The sequence below is a fragment of the Eschrichtius robustus genome, chromosome 12, assembly GCF_028021215.1.
Source record: "Eschrichtius robustus isolate mEscRob2 chromosome 12, mEscRob2.pri, whole genome shotgun sequence".
In the NCBI taxonomy this organism is placed as follows: Eukaryota; Metazoa; Chordata; class Mammalia; order Artiodactyla; family Eschrichtiidae; genus Eschrichtius; species Eschrichtius robustus.
The window spans coordinates 32,832,413-32,855,253 of record NC_090835.1 but is presented as its reverse complement, the minus strand read 5'-3'; positions in this window follow the sequence as shown (position 1 = coordinate 32,855,253).

Below are 22,841 nucleotides of genomic sequence, written 5' to 3'. Positions count from 1 at the left end.
GGGTGTTGAAACATGAAAGATGTTTGAAATATCCATAACATAACAAAACCAACCTTTTTTCTGTTTTCCTCCTTAGGGGCAAAAGTTCAGCATTTAATAGTTGTAACATTGTCAGGAGTTTTAAATGAATCTGTGAAACTCCATGCTAAATGGGCAGGACTAGGGTGAGGCAGGTGAGACTCTAGCCTTGGGTGCAAAATTTAAGGAGACACCAAAATCTCAGTAATCAATATAATATAATATTTTTGAAATGGAAATCAGCAAACTACAGCCCATGGGCTGGCTGATTGTTTCTGTAAGTAAAGTTTTATTGGAACTTCTGAGGAACAAAGAAAACAAGGAGGAAAAAAGGGTCTGGAGCTTCAGTTATAGGAATTTTATACCCTAGGGTTCCAAACAAGAATTTCTTATACTGGAGCTTTTAACTAACACCCAACTTCCTGGTGTTCCAGTGCTGCTGAAAATGCCTGCATTCATCTTTACAGTCCAGAGTCTCTCTTGAGCAGGAGAAAAACATTTGCCCAAGGGGTGGATTCTTGTGAGAGAAAGGGTAACAAGCCACCGGAAATGTTTCTTGGAACAAAAACAGTCCTGTTTACCCAACTTAATCAAGGATCTTGAAGGTCTATAAAATACCTGCTTTAGGCTACATATTTGAAAAGTCACTGAGATAAATGTCTGAATAAACACACTGAGTACTCCATAAATATGAGCCATTTTTTAGTAATAGGAGAATTGTTCATGTAAATTTGAAGAGTGGAATCGCAGTTGTACTGCAAAGATAAAAGTGATGGGCCCATTAATCATCCTGCCTCAGGACAGAGGCCAATGCTAGATAAAGGTAGAACAGGGCCTGGACCCAGAAAACAGGAGAGGGTGTTGGCTTTCCTTCCAAGCATTAAGTATATATCCTACCACCTACAAAAGTGGCTCAGATTACTGAATGTTCTACCACCAAGCAACTCTTACAGACTGTACAAAGCTTCATAACTTATGTTGCCAAAAATTCATCCATTTCTTGAAACAGGCTTTGGATCAGCTCTGAGAAAGAGTTCTTTTCCATACAAAAGGCTTAACTACACAATTAAATGAAAGGGAACTAATTTGCTTGGAGGAGAATAATGAAAGAAAACAAGTTATTTTAAATGATAAAAATATGTACCAAATTGACAACGCTTTAGAATGACTGCTCCTGGGTTTGATTAATGAGATACATTATCAACTGAATAAACAAGAGCTTACTAGTTTAGGATCTTCTTTTACTTAACCTTCTAATGAAAAAAAATTTTTTTAATTTTAACTTACAAAAGTAAGAGAAACTGGTTATAAAATAAAATTCAACCATTCCAGAAGAGGTTAAAATCTGCTCTAAAAACAGCCAACCACTTTTAACAGCCTGGTGTATATTCCCTTGGATTTTTTTGAATGTATATTTTGACAAAAATTGGGCCCAATTATGGTTTTTGACTTTCAGTATCCTTTATCTCCTCTTTCTAGCTTTAGACCTCGTTCTTCTGGCTTCAGAAACTGTCACATCATCTTCCCTCCTTGGCCACAGTGGTTGCTCCAAGGGCTAGACATGTGGCCACAGTCAGACCAATCAGAATCCTGTCCTGGGATTTTTTTCAACTGGAGCTCTGTTCTTCTCTAGTCAAGGAACTATAAGGACGTAATAACAGAGTTAGCAACGTCCATGGCTCCACTGCCATGGAAAAGCTTCTCCGTGGTTGTCTACCACTTGTAACCAAGTGAGTCCTAATATACATACTCTTCTGCAATTTGATTTTGTTCAGCTAAAATTGTGTACATCATGGACAGTTTCCGTGTCAGTGCACATCTCCCTCTTCCCTTTCAATAGCTGAATAATAGTCCATTGTATGGATGAATGTTTATGACCTTTTTCTAGAGCCAGGAACATAAGAAGGTTTTAAAAGTGATAAACACAGAAAATTATATTCAGATGGAAGAACTGCAGCCACATCACGAGCGATGATGATTGTTATATAAATAAGAGACCAGCACTAATAAAGTTTAAGTAGCACTTATTCCCCAACCACCCATGCAGTACTCATCAGACCTGTGGTAGCAAGAATACTTTGTGGCATTTAATATCACCTCTGCCAGGGACTTCCCTGGTGGTCCAGTGGTTAAGAATATGCCTTTCAATGCAGGGGACACAGGTTCTATCCCTGGTTAGGGAACTAAGATCCCACATGCTGCAGGGCAACTAACTGAGCCTGCACACTTTGGAGCCTGCGTGCCACAACTAGAGAGAAGCCTATGCACCACAATGAAAGATCCCGAGTGCCACAACTAAGACCTGACAAAGCCAAAAAATAAATTAATTAAATTAAATTAAATTAATAAATAAAAATAATAATAATATCACCTCTGCTAGATGACTAAAGACTATGCCTCATGCATCCTGGTTTCTCCACTACACCTAGTAGTAAACTTGAACTCACCATTCATTTAAAGGGTCTTTAAACATCTGTTAGAGGAACATTTTAAGGAAAGTTGAGAGGAGGCTATGTTTGCATTAGTTGTTGAGGCCTGGGACCATAAGTACAATTACTATTCAGTTTGAATGTCTAAAGATCTGATACCCAACGCTTCCATCATGCAGTTTCCAAGACATGGAACAACTGTAATAAAGAGTTAGACTTGGGCTTTGTGGTCCCACAATGATAGAGTCAAGCCAGTCCCTCCCTTTATGACCCTGTGTGGTCTTAGGCAATTTATTTAACCCCGTTCAGCCTGTTTCCTCAAGAGAAAAAAAAAGGGTGGGTTGATTAATTGTACTAGCCTCACAAGTAATTTGAGAAAATTAAATAAGAAATTGTATGGAAAGTTCCTAAGACTGTGCTGGGCCCATAGTAAATGCTCAATAAATAGAAACTAAAATCATTTTCTTCATGAGATACAGTAAATTCAGTTGTCTGGGCTGTATGCTGTTTCCACTTTCCAAGTTTCTCAACTGCCAGTGTAACTTTAAAAAACTGTTCTTTTTAAAGTTTCAGAACACACATAAAAAGCTGGGTGCTAGCCAGGATACAGTTGGAATCAAAACAATCCTAAAAATAAGAAAAAGATGTATGACTTTTTAAATGTTGGATTTCTTTTTAAAAGCAAATTTATACTGTGAGTAAAGATCAGAATTCATTCTTTCTGTGACCTCGTTCAAAAATGAAGTTTATTGAAACATGATGCGTGTCAGATGTTGTTTATAGAGTGGCACGTGCCCTTCTCATGACATGTGAACATATGCAGCACGTCTGGGGTTTTTTCTAGCAGGTGTTTCAGGCTGAAGAAGGAAGACGAGTCCTATATTTGACTACAACACCCATAGCACTCAGGCTTTCCCTGGGTTATGTTCTGCAAAGTACAAACAGGTACAAAAAGGATAATTTTCTAGAGCCTTAAAGCAAATAGTTTGTGAAATAGAATTCAAAAGCCTTTCCCTTAATGGTTTTGAGGTCTCAGGAATTCAGACTAATATTCACAGAAAATCCACAGTGGGAAATACAGCAACCTGATTTGGGATCCAATTTAATACATTCCAAGAAATGGGCTCCTTCTTGCCATTTCTACTGCTTAACACCCTCCTTTCCCACCACTCCACTTAGTTAACTTCTATTCCGCTTTCAGCCTCAACTCAAATGACACTTCTTCCAGAAGGTCTCCCTGAGCCCTCTGTTAGGTGCCCGTGCTATCAAATCTCATTGCCCCCTGCACTTCTTTTTTATGGCTCTTATCATAACTATAATGAAATAACTGATGATTCATGGTGTCGGTGCTGTCCACTCAACAGTATGTTTCAGTTCTATCAGGAATAAGACCACTTCTAGTGTGTTGACCCCAATGTCAGGACCACTGTCATGATATAATAGATACCTGTTGAAAATATGAGAAAAAAAATCTTTTATTCTATGAATTTCAACTCAGAGTGGAAACTCAAAGTGTAGATAATTTTCTAAGAAGATTTCCTTATGAAGATCAAAAGAATGCCTTTATTCCATGTAACAAAAAAACCCCACAAAACTATAGCATTTGATGTCATATCATCCATAGTCTATGAAATTAATTGGTTATCAGTTTCAGAAAAGAAAGTGATAATTATAACGATTAGCACTAATTGCATGTGTAACTGGCTAGGTCCAAAAAGGGACTAAAAGAGACTTAGATAAGAGGGGTTCAGAAGCCATAGCTTACCTCCCTGCACAGACACACTTGAAAGTGAGGGTTCTAGACAAAAACCAAAGTGCTAGCAGGTCCCTGATGCTGCTGTCCACCTTCTCAAAGCACCTGCTACGTTAGGTTTTAGCACAACATAGAATAGAAAAGAAACCTGAGACAGCTTCTCCTTCCCAGAGCCAGCTAGCCTCTGCTTAGATCCTTTCTGTGAGAGAGGACTCACTTACACGACAGGGCTGTCCATTCCATTATCAAATGGTTCAAAGGGTTAGGTCGTTTCTTCCTTTATTAAGACCAAAGCATGTCTAACTCTAATTCTACCCATCAAAACCAGAATAAGTGGATGTGTGAATAAATTAATATTTACTAATTCTGCAACCCAAATGAGGCTTACTGCTCTATTTTTAAATACAGTAAACTTCTAGTTTTCTTCATTCTGTGTGTGAATTGTGAGCAAGCATGCGTAAGTGTATATGTGAGTGTATGCATGTGTGTGCAGGTATATGTGTTTAATATAACTGTATTTTGCCACATCAACATAAATGGTGGGTTTATAAGATTCTGGAGGCTTACTCTACTGTAGTTATTTTTATAACCATCTTTGTTAATTCTCAAAGCCATTAAAAATCAAAATGCTTAAATAAAGTAAACTTAATTATGGACTAAACCCATAGATCCGCCTCATCTTTAATATAAGACAAAGGCTGGAAAAGAATCAAATGTTTTCTCTGTTTTGCCAAAGCCCAAAACCTTTCTTCTTTGGGCAAGGAAATACACACCATAAGGAGTAATTCTTTTATTGCTTCTAATTAGAATAAATGCCCACTACATCCTGGGTCTCCAGGAACATGACTAACACTTGCCTCACCTTGCAGTGACTGCAGATGAAGCGTGGGCGAGGGTGTGAAAATGGTGGGTATCGCCTCAACACTGCTTCCTCCTCTAACCTTACAGTTGAAATCAGGCATCCACTAATATCAGTGGGCCTAGAGGCTCTTTCCAACAAATGTGTGAGAATATTAGGGAAGCTCAGATATTGAATCATTCCTGAAACAGATTTTGGGGGAAAGTAGCTTAGTAATTAGGAAACCATGGCTTTGGAGACCAAGAGACCCCCAAATTCCACCCAGGTTCCACCTCTAGCTAAGCCAGGTAACCCTGGCCAGCTTACTTAACCACTCCGTAGAATGAGGATAACACCTCACATGGTTGTGATGAGGATTCCATGAGCTGCTTTTATGCACAGCCTGGCATAAAGTAAATACTCAGAAGTGTTAGCTACACAGATACCCAGGATGATCCCCACACATTGATTTAATCATCGACAGTGGGGCACCTACATGTTCAAGAAGCCCCCCACCAGATAAGTCTAATGTATAGCCAGGGTTGAGAACCCTTGGTACAGTTTTGAACTAAACACTGACCAAGACTGGGAGAGGGACACCTCCTATACATGACTGAGCTCTAGTGGCAAGTCAATTACATGCTTCAGAAGGAGGAAGAATGAATCTTACCTAAGGAACTTCAGGATTTGCCTGAGAATTTGGAGGCATTTGATGGGGGGTTACTGAGACAGAGAGGAAGAGGATTATACAAGTCTTGGTCAAAGACTGAGCTAGACAAGGACAGCTTGGAGTCTGTTTCAGATATTGGTGATGACGTCCACCCACTGCCTCAGGAAGTCCTGTCTGAGTTCCGTGCAGAGGGAGCCTCTAACCAGAAGTGATGGAGTCACTTCCATTGGGTACGTTTCTGAGAGACCAGGGGGCTGAGAAGCTGATTCGAGGTCCAGATGACAAAGGACAACACTAACAATAATAATGGTAACAGCAACCACCCTTAATATACACACTTGTGGGGCTTCCCTGGTGGCGCAGTGGTTAAGAATCTGCCTGCCAATGTAGGGGACACGGGTTCGAGCCCTGGTCCGGGAAGATCCCACATGCCGTGGAGCAACTAAGTCCGCGAGCCACAACTACCGAGCCTGCACTCTAGAGCCCTCAAGCTACAACTACTGAAGCCCGTGCTCTGCAGCAAGAGAAGCTACCACGATGAGAAGCCCCTGCGCGCAGCAATGAAGACCCAGGACAGCCTAAAATAAATAAAATTTTTTTAAAAAGGAAAAAAATATATACATACTTGTGCCAAGCACTTTACATGCTTGTAAACAATAACAATAGCTGATATCCATTGAGTGCTTACTGCCTATCAGGCACTAGTCTAACAGCTTTATAGGCTTAGTTTCATTTAACCTTCAGAGCAGCCCTCTGAAACAGCTACCATTCCACTATAAGAGAAAAGGGAAGCTCAGAGAGGTCAAGGGACTCACCCAACCTCCCACAGCTAGTAAGGTCAGGCTCTAACTGTGTCGTCTGCCTCCCAAGTCCAAGCTCCTAACCAACTGCTAGACAACGAAGACTCCCACCATCTGACACATTCTCTACAGCTCCATGCTCATCCTAGCCTTCAAATAAACAACTGCCTCTCAGAAGGTGCTGCCCACACAGCTGCAGGACATAAATTTGTACCAACCTCCTGGGAGTGGGCTGTGGTTGGGTGTTCCAATTTTAATTGTTAACAGCGGTGCCCAGGTAGTTCTGGCCATTCAATCTACTTTGTCTGAGAAAAGGCAACTGGTGGTCTGTCAAAGCAAATGCTACAAAACACTTAAAGGCCGGGGGTGGGGAGCAGAAGTAGTCTCAGGTGGGAACAAAGGTTAAAGGACACATCTCTTCATGAAACCAGCTTCTCAAACATAAAGTGACATTTGAACCTCAGCTTCTGGACAGTGGAAACTTTGCCCAGGTTATTAACAATAAGTGTGATATGTTTCTGAGTATCTCTGTGGTCTTCCTTGTCTCAATACGTTGTTCTGAGAAAGTGCATAATGAAAAGTAGCCCTGTTCACAGCACCTTCACCTCAAGGGGCCGAAGCACTTAGATGTCAGAAGTAAACCAGAGAGGACAATGAGATTTCTGGCTCATCTCTGCCTTCAAGACTTGCCTTTTGACATTAGGTAAGTAACTGTACCACAGGGAGTTCATTAGAGGAAGCAGAAAACAGGATGGCTGACCCTTTCACATTGGCCATCCACAGAGGAAGACGCAAAGATAAACAAATAAGGCTTTATTCTATCGCTGGGTTTCATTATGGTCTGAGGCTGTTCCCTGTTGCAGAACATGTCCCTTGTGGCATTTACAAGCCACTACAAGTTGACATTAATGATTGCTGGTAATACATTTTAGCTTTCGATTTATTTGACTTATCATCCTCCTTACAGCCCTCTGAGAAACAGAGCGCTGCTTTTATCCCCCTTGATGTATAAGGAAACTGAGGCACAGGGCTTGCCTAGTTTTACATGGCTAGGAGTAGAATTATGAACTCTGACCTCTCCAGTAAATTCATAACCAACCATGCTTATACAGAGATTAACTTAGAGCTCCTTCTTGCACACTCTTTGAAAGTAGGTGGAATATGAGCCTTAAGTAAATAAAGATGCATGAGAAAGCTATAGAGTCAGGGAGAGGGAAGATTAAACACAGGAGGACTCTTGGGCTGCACTTGGAGGACTCACCGCTCGTTGACCACTTACTGTGCACCAGGCGCTGGGCCAAAATCTTTACATACATACATGTCCTCATTTAGCACTCACCACCATCCTGGGAGGTGGGATGTAGTAGTCCCCATTTGCAAGATGAGGGACCATATCCCACACAGTAACTCTCCCCACATCTGGGCATTCCTCACACCAAAGCCATTATTGCTCCCCAAAACACCATGCTGCCACCTGTAACTAATGGATTGGGGAAAGGAAAGGCACTTCTTAAAAGTAATTCAGTGGTCTAAACCTTAAAAGTACATTATTTTAAGATTCTGCATGCCAAAAAGAAAAATCAGGCAAATGTTTTTAAGGAACATTTAAATTATTTCTAAATTTCCCATTGCTATATATAGCACAGTGGAGGGGTTAAGAAGTCTGGCTGACTTTGAAGCAGGAGAACCTTTCTAAGCCTTGGTTTCCTCATCAGTAAAATAGAGATAATATTAAACACATAATGCTGTGAGAATTCAATGATATAATATATAAAGCATTTAGCACAGCTCTTGTTAGGTGGTGGGTACTCAATGAAAGACAGCTGCTATCACATCATAGTAATATAATGATATTGCTAATAATAAGTAGGAGAGAAGTAACTGTAATAAGCAAAATATTCTGAATTTCAGATTGTAACTTTTTATTTTCTTCTTTGCAAGTAACCATTTCTCATTGATGGGTGTTTTGTTGGTATTTTTTCCTAGAAGCTTAGATTTGTGACTTTGGTGGGGAGGGTTCAGGAGTCATTATACGGCTGATATCAGGCTGCTTCTTCTTGGAAAACAGAAAGCCATGATAGCACCAACAGCAACGTAGAAAGACATGACTTATTAGCTCCTTTCTTATTGCAAAACCAGCAATGCAGATGCACCAAGTGAGGACCATGCAGGAGACACCAGGTTTTCTTCATTTAAGAAAATGATGTTGGAGCATCCACCAACTGGAATACAAAGTTGCAGTGGGGATGGCCTTTCTTGTTTAAGTGAGGAACAACGGTGGGCAGTGCCAGGAGCATTCCAAGTGTCTGAGCACCCTCACTGCGTGGGAAGAAACAGCAGCAGCTCCAGCTGGCTGGCTCCCTGTTGAGGCTCAGTGCTGTTGGAAATGTCCTGAATCCCCAGGACTTGCTGATATCCTTCAAGAAACAAGACAGAAAAGCTCTGCAAGCCTACATCCAGGTACATCAATGTTTGTAAATGTTAACTTGTCTGTGGGCATATGTCTTGTACAGGTTTGAGATCTCATTTTCATACTTATTATCTTCATGACCTCAGGGAAGTTCTTGCCCTCTCTGAGCCTTGGTCTTCTTATCTGTAAATTGGTTATAATAATAGTAAACCCTTAGTTTTAGTAAATAGTAAATTCCTTAGTTTTCCTTGTGCACTTGGAGCAAACTAAAAATAAGAAGTCAATCCTTATGTGATTATAGTTCAATTGATAGCATATTAACATTGATGGTAAGTTGGAATCCACATGGAAGAATAGGAATAAAAATACAAGCAAGTATTATGAGAGATAACCTAATAAAATAAATCATGTGTTAAATAACACATCAGAGAACTTGAGTTGCCCCGGTACAGATATTTATAAAGTTGGATTATGAGTACAGTATATGTTGGAAAACAGGACAAAGTACCACATAGGCTCAAGTTGGAAAACAGAACAAATTATTGCATAGGCTCAAGTTACTGAAAAGAATCAGCCACTGAAAACAGCAATAGTTGAATCTGTATTATGGCTTATAAAACAGTCACACTGAAATCTCCTTCTCAAGTGCCTATCAAGCAGGAACACTGTTTCTCACTGTGTGGAAATCAGTGAAGACCACCCAAATGAAAACAAGCAGAAGCTGTTTATTCAGAGTTTGCTACAGCAAGGGAATCAACCACCATCACCTATGTTTGGCAAAGTCTCTAAGGCAGGCATTAGAGAAGGAAAGGCTTATGATGTTTAAAAAAAAAAAAGGCTTTAGATGCCCTAATTGGAGCTAATTCTGAATATTAAAGCTGTGATCATTAAAAAAAAAAAGTGTGTTTAGAAATAACACAACTTTGAAAATAACACTGAGATAAGGTTCTGCCAATGAACTAATTGACACAACGTCACACAACACAGCGACTTAGACCTAAAAGTTATTTGGGACTGGATCAGCTATAAAATTCTTTTTCAATAGATGATTTTCAATTGTAGTTTGTTTTTTGGGGGGAGGGGGTTGTTTTTTGGTTTTTGTTTTCACTAATTTATGCATTGCTTCTAATTTAGAGCAGCATTTCCCCCCAAGAGTCAAAATGAATTCCGTGGAACGCTAGTCCCATGAGACGCTCCTGGAAGAGGAACTGGACACCATGAATCTCTCTCAGAGAATCCTAGTGCTCGTTAGCACATGAAGTTTTGCAGTATAGAACTCTGTCTGCATTTAGCTCAGTGTTTCCCAGTTATTGGTCCATGGAATCCTTTTGCCTTTTAACACTCATTTAAATCCCATGAAACTCTTGTTCTAAAGAACATACTTCAGGACAATGGTTCTCAAATTTTCATGTTTGTCAGAATCACCTGGAGAGCTTGATGAGACATTTCTCAGCCTGCCCCTGGAATTTCTGATCCAATAGGTCTGGGGTGGGGCCCAAGAATTTGCATTTCTATGAGTTTCTAGGTGAAGCTGATGTTACTGATCCAGGGACTATACTCTGAGAACCACCACTTTGAGATACGTAGAATTAGACTCATCTCTACTGTTCATTTTTTACTAACTTCCAGGCTATCAAAATCCAGAGCATGTTAGATCTGAGATGGAACTTGCCTTTATTTATTCAACCAGTATTTATTGAGCACCAACTATTTGTAAGGCACTGGACGAGGCAGTTGGGATAAGTGAAGAAACACTGACATGATATCCATCCTCTCAGAGCTCAGAGTATAGTGGAGAAAAACTAAAACACATAAACATGATAGCAAATTGTGAAAAAAAAGAACTGCAAAGGAAAAGCAGAGCATGGATGAGGAGAGATTCACATGGGTACTTAGTTTATGTTGGTCTGATAGATTAAATATGGCCACAAAGTCATTGTAGCTCTTCCCAACAGAGGGGATTTTCCTACCTTTTGAACCTGGACTGCCCTTGTAACCCACTTTGACAAACAGAATGTGGCAGAAGTGGTGTTATGGAGGTTACAGAGCGGAGGCATCAATAGCTTTCATTCTCACCCTCTTGGAAGCCATACTCTAAAGAAGCTGGGATGGAAGACCCTGTGGAGAGAGAGACCCGCTGTCCCAGCTAAGCCCAGCCCCAAGTCAACCTGCCAGCTGACTACCACCACATGAGTGAGCTCAGGCTAGACCAGCAGAAGAACCATTCGGCCACTCCACAGAATCACGAGAAATGGTAAACACGTGTTGTTTTAAGCAACTGAGTTTAGCAGCGCTTTGATATGAAGCAGTAGAAGCAACTGAGGATCATGCAAGAGCTCTGGGGGAAAGGTCATTTAGGCTGAAAACTGAGTAGAAGTTGGGAAGGCAAAGAGCAGAGCAGGGAGAGTATTCCCGGTTGAGGATGGTAGAGTCCTGGCTCAGGGTGGGCAGCTCTCAGCTTTTCCAAGAGCTGAAGGGAGAGCCCCACACGAGGGGATAGATTGGAGGAGTGGTGGATGCTGTGATAAACTGTCCAGATACTTTCGCCTCCTCAAGACTGAAGCACTCAATTCCCTGGCTTCTGCTGGCAGTGATGACTGACAGCACTCAACTGATCTCTCTCTGGGAATTTACTTTGGCTGAAGAGAGCTGCCTGGCCTAAGGTCACGACCCTCCCGGGGTGGGGGGTGTGCATCTTGCACCCAGTGACAAGTCTAAACATGTATGTGGGAGGGGGACAGATTTTGGTATAAAGGCCTGGCCCCTTACCATAGCAGTTTGGGACACCTCCAGAATTTCCTGTGGGATCAGCTGAGGCCTTCGTTGTGACTGCATCACAGATCATTTTCTCCATCTGCCCAATACTGCTTGCCTCACTTGCCCTCTGTATTGATGCCATGCGCACCCCAATAAACTTCCTGCATGCAAACCTCCATCTCAGAGTCTGCTTCCTGGGGAAGCCAGACCACAGGTGGGAAGGACATCTGGGAGAACTATTTCAGTAACACAAGAGAAAGAAGAAGTTAATGTAAACTAAACATAGTGGCTTTGGGGATGGAGATAAGCAGACACATTAGAGATGAGGAGGTAGACCTTGGAAAATATGTGGTTATTTGAGAGATGGGGAAACTGAAAGCAAGACAGGATTACTAACAGTGCCGTGATGAGCCATACTAAAGCCTGAGGCAAAAGGAAAAGTCAGTAATACTAATCTTGTCTTTATTTAAAATCTTGATATTTTGTTCATCATGGATGTTTTTGCATTAATTTTGATTTTTAAAAATGTTACTTATCTTTGTTGCTGAATTTTTTGGCACCCCCTTAACTCTTGCACTGAAGACCTATACCTTAATCACCTCACCCTAGTCTCAGTCCTGGAAATGTTTGTTGTTTTAAGACCCTAAGTTTTGGAATAATTTGTTATACAGCAACAGGTAACTAGTGTGCCAGCTGTCAGGGCTTTGGACATTTACTTAACCTCTCAAAGCCTCAGTTTCTTAATCTGTGAAATAGGGATAATATCATATTTCACATGGTTATTTTGAAAGTTATATGAAATATTTCAGGCAAAACCCTTAGTATACTGAAATACATAGTGTTTCAATGTGTCCACAATTATCATCAATAGAATCATAAGAGTTAGATTCTGATTTTAAGATCCCGGAGTAATATTGATCACTTTTTTCAGAATACTGATGAGAATTTCTTCTTCTGTTTCTGAAATAAGTTTTCTAATTTTCTCTATATATTTATTTTTTTTTCCAGTAATCTTTATGGGCATAAGTCTAGAAATTTAAATATGAGGGATAATGTCTCGTTGCTTCAAAGCAACTGGTAATGCTTGCTGTTCCAAATGGAAGCAAGGCACCATGAGGTACTATCTGGATTACTATTAACATTTATTGAGTGCTCATGAAGTGTTAGGGCACTGGGGCAACCACATCATATACATTATGTCATTTAATCTTCTAGGCCACCTATGAAGCAAGCATTCCCCATTCCCCAAATTATTCCCCATTTTACAGATAAGGAAACTGAGGAGGGCATAGAGAAAGTAAACCCTTTGCCCAAGGGTACAGCTAGACGGCAATTAGCTCCATGCCAGTGCTGTCAAGGGCTCCACAGCTTGTGGACAATTTACAAGTGGAAGTATTTCTCTCAATTCCAGCTGTACCTTTGATTGGGCAAATAACCTTTCCACAGTGCACAGCAAAAGTCACATCTGGGTGTGTTCACCCAAAGTATTATGGGTGTTTCATCCCTTAGGAGTTAGCCCCTTCAAGGATTTCTCCATTCATAATACGAATTGTAGGCTAATGCTGAGTCAGCACGTTGAGTCTTACTGGTATCCCTGCTTCTGCATGAATAACAGCATGTGCTGAATAAGAGGTTTGGAGTTGCTTTAATTCCCTCCCTGTGGCTTTCGCCTCAAGAATTGGCTTACTCTGTTGCTGTGGCCTGATATGTCAGCACAACACAGCAGGCTTCTTGGGTTGCAGAACTCCAATTTTGTCAGTACCTTATGGTCTCTTTTGCCCTTGAACTTCAGATATCAACTTTTCACTTTAATGCACATTACCTCGAGAAATTCAAGGCCAAAGAACAACATTCCACAAGGCCTGCCTCTGTAGCAATCAGAGTCAAGTAGGTAATGGAAGAGATTGTGTGCGGGCCATATTTGTTCCCATGAGTCCAGATTGCCTGGGCATCACTGAACAGCTCCCTGCACAGCTGGACGGCTTATCCTGGGGAGACTCAACATGCCCAGAAACACTTGGGTTTTTTACTTTAAAAAAAAATCTGATGTTTGACATCCAGAAGGCATAGTATTACATTTTTACTCTTTATATTTACTAAAGTAAGAAACCTTTGGGAGAAGAGATCAGTGTATTGGTATAGGTTATTAAGTATTTGCTAAGCCCACGTTAGGTTGCTAAGCTCATATTAGGTTGCTAAGCACCTATCATTTATCTTGTGTTCCAAAGTTTCAAGAAGTTTGAAATCAGATCCAATTGAAAATGAATGCCCTTCTAAAGAAGATATAAATATCCTAATCCAAGAAAACAAACCCTTGACCTTCTGATTTATAGAAGTCCTAGAAAGTATTAGATTCTTATGTACTATACTGTCTGCATAAAAGGGGGAAAAGGAATTATTCGTTTATGCACATTTAGGATCAATTTAGCTTCATCAGTTCATTCCACATTGTCAAGAGTGTATATCAAGGACTCTTCCCGAAAGGTCTCTGCCAGCTGGAGAATTCTCTGACTTAACGTGCACAGAATCTTTTACTTGGACAGGCTTTTGGAGGTCACCTCATCAAACGCTTTCCTAGTGCAGAGCTTCCTCCTTGACATTCCTGACAGATGGTTTGCAGATGCAGGCACGACTCTAGCACCATCTCCCCTATCAAGCTTCCCCTGATCTCGGTCAGAATTTGCTGCTACCCCCACCGAGTCTCTGTAACACTTTATACACCACAAATGCTATCATTGTAATGATCATAAAAATAGTTGCAACTTACTGAGCACCTACTATGCGTGAGGCCCTAAAGTATCTAATATTATAAGATAATCCTGCATAATAGGTATGATCACATAGGAAATGGGATAAACTTGATCTCCTGTAATTTGTCCAAGGTCACAAAGCTAGGAAATGACAGAGACATGTCAAGTGTGAGGGGTCTCAAGCCTATATTCCCACTTCCCTCTCCATGCTGCCTCTCTTACACAGCAGTTAACATGTCATATTGGAATTACTCTGTACTCATCTGTTTCCTCCCTATTGATAGCAAATTTCTTGACGAATAATGTGCTGTTACTGTTCTTCCAATCTCCAGTCCCTACCGCTGTTCCCTGCACATAGTGGGGTCTCAATAAGCATGACTTGCTGAGTAGGCCACTTCCCTGTACCTCTGCTTCTCCAAAGCCTTAAACTCTGATTCTAGATCACTTCCTTTGTCCCCCTTGAATCACACTGATAGGGATTATAATCAGGAAGCAAAATATATCATATTGATGCAAATTAAAATTCTTCAATCAAGTGATATTGATGAGAACTCAGACTTGAAAGAGGTTCTATCTGCAAAAAGGTGTAACTATGTGGACATGGGTATTTAGAACCATTTTGCTTTTTATGATTGTTGGTAGAAATAGAATACATTAAGTCAGTAAAAGTAAATAAATATGAGAACTCAGCCCAGCCAAGGAAGAGGCATGATGAAAAAAGTGTCTATATATTTTTTATAATCTTGAGTCTGCAGGAGAGGGGAGCCACTGATACGGAGTGTGGGAGCAATCCAAGCAGAGGGTGTATGGAAAATATTTTGGGTTAGTAATAAAAGGGGGAAAAGATGTGCCCAACAAGAAGTTTGGGACACATCTCATGTATCCTTGGCATTAACATCTCTGCATGAAGATCCCTTCATGTGACTGGGAAGCAACAGAGCTTCCTTTCCTGTGTTATCAACTATTGAACCAACCTGTTGCCTTGATTGTTCTCTTCTCTCTTGCCTCCCCCAAAGGTCTTGAGTCCACTCAGTGAGGGCGGGAAGGGGATTAACATTCACCCCAAAAGGAAGCTACTACTATTTCACTATGGAAAGTTTCTTCCTCTCTTCTAATCCATGTTTCTTTCTCTCCCTGTGTCTCTGTCTCTGTCTCTGTCTCTCTCTCTCTCTCTCTCACTAGCCCTTTACTTGTTCCAGCACCCATTCCTTAAATGCCTTCCTCATTATTTTCTCTCTTTGTCCATACCTTATTTATCTTTCATAGCCCTCTTCTGCTGTGAAACCTTTACTGACTGCACCAGCTCACACTGACCTGGTTATGAATTGAATTATGTCCCCTACCCCCAAATTCATATGTTGAAGCCCTAACCTCCAATGTGACTGTATTTGGAGACTGGGCCTTTACAGAGATATTTAAGGTTAAATGAGGTCATAAGGATGGGGCCCTAATCCAATATGACTGGTGTCCTTGTAAGAAGAGGAAGAGACACCAGGAGTGCAGGGCACAGAGGAAAGGGCATGTGAAAACACAGGGAGAAGGCGGCTGTCTACAAGCCAAGGAGAGAGATCTTAGGAGAATCCTATCCTGCCAACACCATGACCTTGGACTTCCAGCCTCCAGAACTGTGAGAAAATTAAATTTCTGTTGTTTAAGCTACTCAATCTTTAGTATTTTGTTATGGCTGCCTGAGCTGATGACAACACTTCCTCTAGAGTTTTTTAGCCTTCTACCTGGCCTGCCTCTGTTGTAGCTTACATTGTCCCATTCTCCGTCATTATATCAGATTTAAGTCTATTCTATTTAATGCTCCCTTGTTCACACATTACTTCATCAATACGTGTCTTATCTCCCAAAGCACAACATTAACTAACAGGAGAAAAATCAGGTTATACAAATCTCTTTTATTCTAAAATGCCTAAAAGGAAGATGTAGACTCTGGGCACTCAATGAATCTAAATTTCTTAAATAAATGATAATTAAGCTGTTCCTGCTGGCTACCAGTTGTGTAACCTTGGATAAATCAATCCTCAGTTTTCACATCTGTAAAAAGGGAATAAATTCTATCTCCTAAATAGAATTAACCTGAGATTGTAGTGAGGATAAAATGAGACAAAATTGTTTGGCACATAGTAAGTGCTCCATTAAAAGAGAACTATTATCATTATCATTATTTTGTACTGAAGCCACATATGAGAAAAGGAAAATGACCTCACCCAGAAGACACAGAATTGCTACAGATTTAATCTCCCCTCACCCAGAAGACACAGAATTGCTATAGATTTAATCTCCATTAGACAAAGAAATCCTTCTCTAAATGATTGCAGCAGTTTAAACTCTCAGAAACAGTGTATACTGTTTCCATACTTATTTCCTCAATCCTTTACCAACTTTGAGCACTGTAGACAGTTTTCATTTTTTACAAAGTTCTTATTTCCACATTTTCATTTACAATCTCTTATAAAGCAGTAAAATGAAGGACCTGGCCATTGTTTATAAACTATATGACAAGGGAGTTTAAAGTCTGGGTTCTTTACGTTAATTCAAGGCAATAAAATCTTTTTTTAAAAACCTTATTTTCCTAGGCCATATTCTCTCCCAATTATTTGAGAACTAGACAGGAATTCCTGTTCTCTATTGCTAGCTGAAGCTTCTACCCTGAGTTTCTGGGCTGCCAATCTCACTAGAATTCCTGATGGCAAAGTGTATTGAAATACTATCATTTGCCTACCCTTCCCTGACGCACTAGAGCTGATCATTGCTGGAATGACACAGAGGATGAAAGAATTTAACGTATTCCCATACTCCAACCAATTCTCAGCCACAGAGCTTGGCAGTGGAAGCTCCAAGAGTCTATCTAGATCCCCCAGTGTCACTCTTGTGAGCTTACCCATCTTACATATTTCAGCACCTGGACAGCTCTCTGGGTAACACCTCTAGAGGGAAATCTTGGTAAGCAGCTTATTGAGCCCTCTCGTGGTAGCTTTGGTTGTTGCACGACTTTTTTTTTTTTTAATTGGAGTACAGTTGATTAACAATGTTGTGTTAGTTTCAGGTGTTCAGCAAAGTGATTCAGTTATACATATACATGCATCTATTCTTTTTCTAATTCTTTTCCCATTTAGGTTATTACAGAGTATGAGCAGAGTTCCCTGTGCTATACAGTAGGTCCTTGTTGGTTCTCTATTTTAAATATAGCAGAGTGTATATGTCAATCCCAAACTCCCAGTCTATCCCTCCCCCCACCCCCCTTTCCCCCTGGTAACCATAAGTTTGTTCTCTAAGTCTGTGAGTCTGTTTCTGTTTTGTAAATAAGTTCATTTGCATCATTTTTTTTTAGATTCTGCACATAAGCACTATCATATGATATTTGTCTTTCTCTGTCTGACTTACTTCACTTAGTATGATAATCTCCAGGTCCATCCATGTTGCTGCAAGTGGCATTATTTCATTCTTTTTAATGGCTGGGTAATATTCCCATGGTATATATGTACCACATCTTCTTTATCCATTCATCTGTCAATGGACATTTAGGTTGCTTCCATGTCTTGGCTATTGTAAACAACACTGCAATGAACATTGGGGTGCATGTATCCTTTCAAACCATGTTTTTCTTTAGATATATGCCCAGGAGTGGGATTGCTGGATCATATGGTAGCTCTATTTTTAGTTTTTTAAGGAACCTCCATACTGTTCTCAATAGCGGCTGTACCAATTTACATTCCCACCAACTGTGTAGGACGGTTCCCTTTTCTCCAAACCCTCTTCTGCATTTATTGTTTGTAGACTTTTTGATGATGGCCTTTCTGACTGGTATGAGGTGATATCTCATTGTAGTTTTGACTTGCATTTCTCTAATAATTAGCGATGTTGAGCATCATTTCACATGACTATTGGCCATCTGTATGTCTTCTTTGGATAAATGTCCAAAGGTTTTCTGCCCATATTTTGATTGAGTTGTTTGTTTTTTTGATATTGAGCTGCATGAGCTGTTTGTAAATTTTGGAGATTAATTCCTTTTAGGTCACATTGTTTGCAAATATTTTCTCCCATTCTGTGGGTTGTCTTTTCATTTTGTTTATGATTTCCTTTGATGTACAAAAGTTTATGAGTTTAATTAGGTCCCATTTGTATATTTTTGTTTTTATTTCCATTACTCTAGGAGATGGATCCAAAAAGATATTGCTGAGATTTATGTTAAAGAGTGTCCTGCCTATGGTTTCCTCTAAGAGTTTTATAGTATCTGGTCTTACATTTAGGTCTTTAATCCATTTTGAGTTTATTTTTGTGTATAGTGTTAAAGAATGTTCTAATTTCATTTTTTTACATGTAGTTGTCCAGTTTTCCCAGCACCGTTTATTGAAGAGACTCTTTTCTCCATTGTATAGTCTTGCCTACCTTGTCGTAGATTAATTGACCATAGGTGCATGGGTTTATTTCTGTGCTTTCTATCCTGTTCCATTCATCTATATTTCTGTTTTTGTACCAGTACTATACTGTTTTGATGACTGTAGGTTTGTAGTATAGTCTGAAGTCGGGGAGCCTGATTCCTCTAGCTCCATTTTTCTTTCTGAAGATTGCTTTGACTCTTCGGGGTTTTTGTGTTTCCATACAAATTTTAAGATTTATTTGTTCAAGTTCTGAGAAAAATGTCATTGGTAAGTTGATAGGGATTGCATTGAATCTATAGATTGCCTTGGGTAGTATAGTCATTTTGACAATATTGATTCTCCCAATCCAAGAACATGGTATATCTTTCCATCTGTTTGTGTCATCCTCAATTTCTTTCATCAGCATCTTATAGTTTTTGAAGTACAGGTCTTTTGCCTCCTTAGGTAGGTTTATTCCTAAGATGGTAAATGGAATTGTTTCTTTAATTTCTCTTTCTGATTTTTCATTATTAGCGTATAGAAATGCAAGAGATTTCTGTGTATTTAATTTGTATCCTGCAACGTTACCAAATTCATTGATGAGCTCAAGTAGTTTCCTGGTAGCATCTTTAGGATTTTCTATGTATAGTATCATGTCATCTGCAAACAGTGACAGTTTTACTTCTTCTTTTCCAATTTGGATTCTCTTTATTTCTTCTCTGATTGCTGTGGCTAGGACTTCCAAAACTATGTTGAATAAAAGTGGCAAGAGTGGACATCCTTGTCTTGACCCTGATCTTAGAGGAAATGCTTTCAGCTTTTCACCATTGAGTCTGATGTTATCTGTAGGTTTGTCATATATGGCCTTTATTATGTTGAGGTATATTCCCTCTGTGCCCACTTTCTGGAGAGTTTTTACCATAAATGGGTGTTGAATTTTGTCAAAAGCTTTTTCTGCATCTATTGAGATGAACATATGGTTTTTATTCTTTAATTTGTTGATGTGGCGTATCACATTGATTGATTTGCAGATATCAAAAAATCCTTGCATCCCTGGGATAAATCCCACTTGATCATGGTGTATGATCCTTTTAATGTATTGTTGGATTCGGTTTGCTAGTATTTTGTTGAGGATTTTTGCGTCTATGTTCATCAGTGATATTGGCCTGTAATTTTCTTTTTTAGTGGTATCTTTGTCTGGTTTTGGTATCAGGGTGATGGTGGCCTCATAGAATGAACTTGGGAGTATTCTTTCCTCTGAAATTTTTTGGAAGAGTTTCAAAGGTGTTAACTCTTTTCTACATGTTTGATAGAATTCTCCAGTGAAGCCATCTGGTCTGGATTCATGCCAATGAGTACTCCCCAGAACTACCACCACCAGTGTCCTTGTCCCTGCAGTGAGCCACAGCTGCCCCCTGCCTTCGCAGAGACCTTCCAGTACTAGCAGGTAAGTTTGGTCCAGTCTCTTATGAGGTCGTCGCTTTTTTTCGCTGGGTGCTGGTGCGCACAAGACTTTGTGTGCACCCTCCAAGAGTGGAGTTTCTGTTTCCTCCAGTGCTGTAGAATTCCTGTGATCAAACCCCGGTGACCTTCAAAGCCAGATTCTCTGGGTCCTCCTCCTTCCATTGCCAGAACCCCAGGCTGGGAAGCCTGATGTGGGACTCAGAACTTTCACTCCTGTGGGAGAACTTCTGTGGTATAATTATTTTCCAACTTGTGGGTGGCCCACCCGGCATATATGGGATTTGATTTTATTGCGATTGCACCCCTCCTATTGTCTCTTTGTGGCTTATTCTTTGTCTTTGGATGTAAGGTATCTTTTTTGGTAGGTTCCAGCATTTTTTGTCGATGGTTGTTCAGCAGTTAGTTGTGATTTTGGTGTTTCTGTAAGAAGAGGTGAGCTCACATCCTTCTACTCTGCCGTCTCGTCTCCTTCTCCACACAACTGTGTTTTAATTACTCCGGTAATAATGAAAGACCCAAGCATCTTAAGAATATAGAGAATAAATTTGCTAGTTTCCATTACCCTCCCCACTCTCCCCTCCTCTATCAGTGCTTATCAGAGGTAAGCACTGATAATACACAACACACACATATATACTTACCTACCAACATCTTTTGTGTTTTGAACAGATTCATTCTAGACCCATTTGCTTTTATTTTCAGCTAATAGAATTTCTAGGTTTTTTTAATCTAAGCACACATATCTTCTCATATTCCTGGAAGACAGTATGGAGGAGTGGTTGAAAGTGTGTGTGCTAGGGACAGATTGGTCACGAATCCTAACTCTGCCACTGCCTAATTGACCTTGGCCAAATCACTTAAACTTTGTGTGCCTCAGTTCACTCATCTGTGAAGTAGGGATAATAAAAGTTCATACCACAGAGGAGTTTTAGGGGAAATAAATGATAAAATATATGTAAGGATTCAATAACTCTCAGCTGCTATTACTATTATTATTATTACTATTAATTACTCATTAACTGCTACGCAGAATTACAGAGCGTGGCTGTATCATAAATTATGTAATGGCTCCCTTATTGATGGACATTTCCATTGTTTTCTAGTTTTCCTCTATTGCAAACAATACTGTAATGAACACCCTAGTATATATGTCTCCATGCCTGTGTGTAAGTGATTCTTTAAGATCTGTTCCCGGTAGGAGAGTGAAAACTTTTCAGTTAACTTCCAAAGTTTCCTAGAATCCACATAACTGGTTGATTTGCACAGTGATGTTGAGAGGAAGAGAGAGATTAAGAGACAATCTCCCCTAGAAAGATGTAAGTCAATGTAGGCCTAAGTTCTGTGAAGAAAATCAAAGCAGTGAGAGCACATGGAAGAGAGACTGGGGGAATGACAGGTGGGGCACCCTACTTTAGATGGGTACTTAAGGGCTTCTCTATGGAGATGAAATTAGCAAAGGGACCTGAATGAAATAAAAGACTAATAGCAAATGACTTACAAATATGTGGGACCAGAAAACAGTCTTGACTTTCTGGTTCTTTTCTCCTCTCCTCCAATGAAAGCAAACACTGCATCCGCCCTTTTACCCCTTCTACTTAGCCATACATGGTCTTTATTTATCTTGGGATTCTCCGCCCATCTGTCTTACCGTACCTTGAACATAACCATTTTGCAGGCAGGACTTAATTCCTTATGCTTCATAGTCTCCCAGCTTCTTACCAGAATAGGATCCTGGGTTATGCATTCCATAGGTACTCAAAGGTGACTGGCTGGGATGTGACTGCTGTTCCAATTAAATAATCCCTGAAGTTGCTATGCAACACGGCCCTTGGCCACTGGTACTCATTCTATTCAGTGACATGGAAACATGAAAGGGGAGGCATGTGAATTCTATGGGTGTCAATTTTCTGAAAAAGTGAGTCCTTCACTAGGACCTTGGGCTTTAGTCAAAAGAAAGCTATTTTATGCTGGAGCAGTTTATTAGATGTGGGAGTTTATGCTTTTAGGTACAGGCCTGAAGGCATTCAGGGGTTTATAGAACCTATTTTGCTTTAATGTGTTTTGTTCTGGGTTTCAATTGTACCAATTAGAATGCTTTTGGCTGCAAGTAAGGGAAAACCAAACTTCAACTGGCTTGAAAATAAAGAAACTGTATAACCTCATTAAACAAATCTGGAGGTGGTTGACCCCAGGAGGATTTATTTGGGGGCTAGAAGGCATTATCAAAGATCCGAGATCTATTTTTCTGCTTTTCTGTCCTCAGCAAAGCAAGGTGGCTCTCACAGCTTGTTTGTGGGATGGTCAGGGCTGTCCCCACGTTCACCTGATTCTGAAGCCCATCCACTGAACCACCAGACGTCAGTGCCTCCAAAGAAAGATACAGCTACAGGCTAAAGTCATCAAGAAACATTATAGGAAGGAATGGGACTTGAGTCTGACCTTGAAGGGCAAACAAGAGTTGAACCAGCAGAAAGTAACAGATAAGACATCTTAAGATGTGGGAAAGCATGCACAAAAGTCCAGAGGTGAAAATTACCTTAACACAAGAGGGCAGGGGAACAGGAAGGTAGGTCTACTTGACT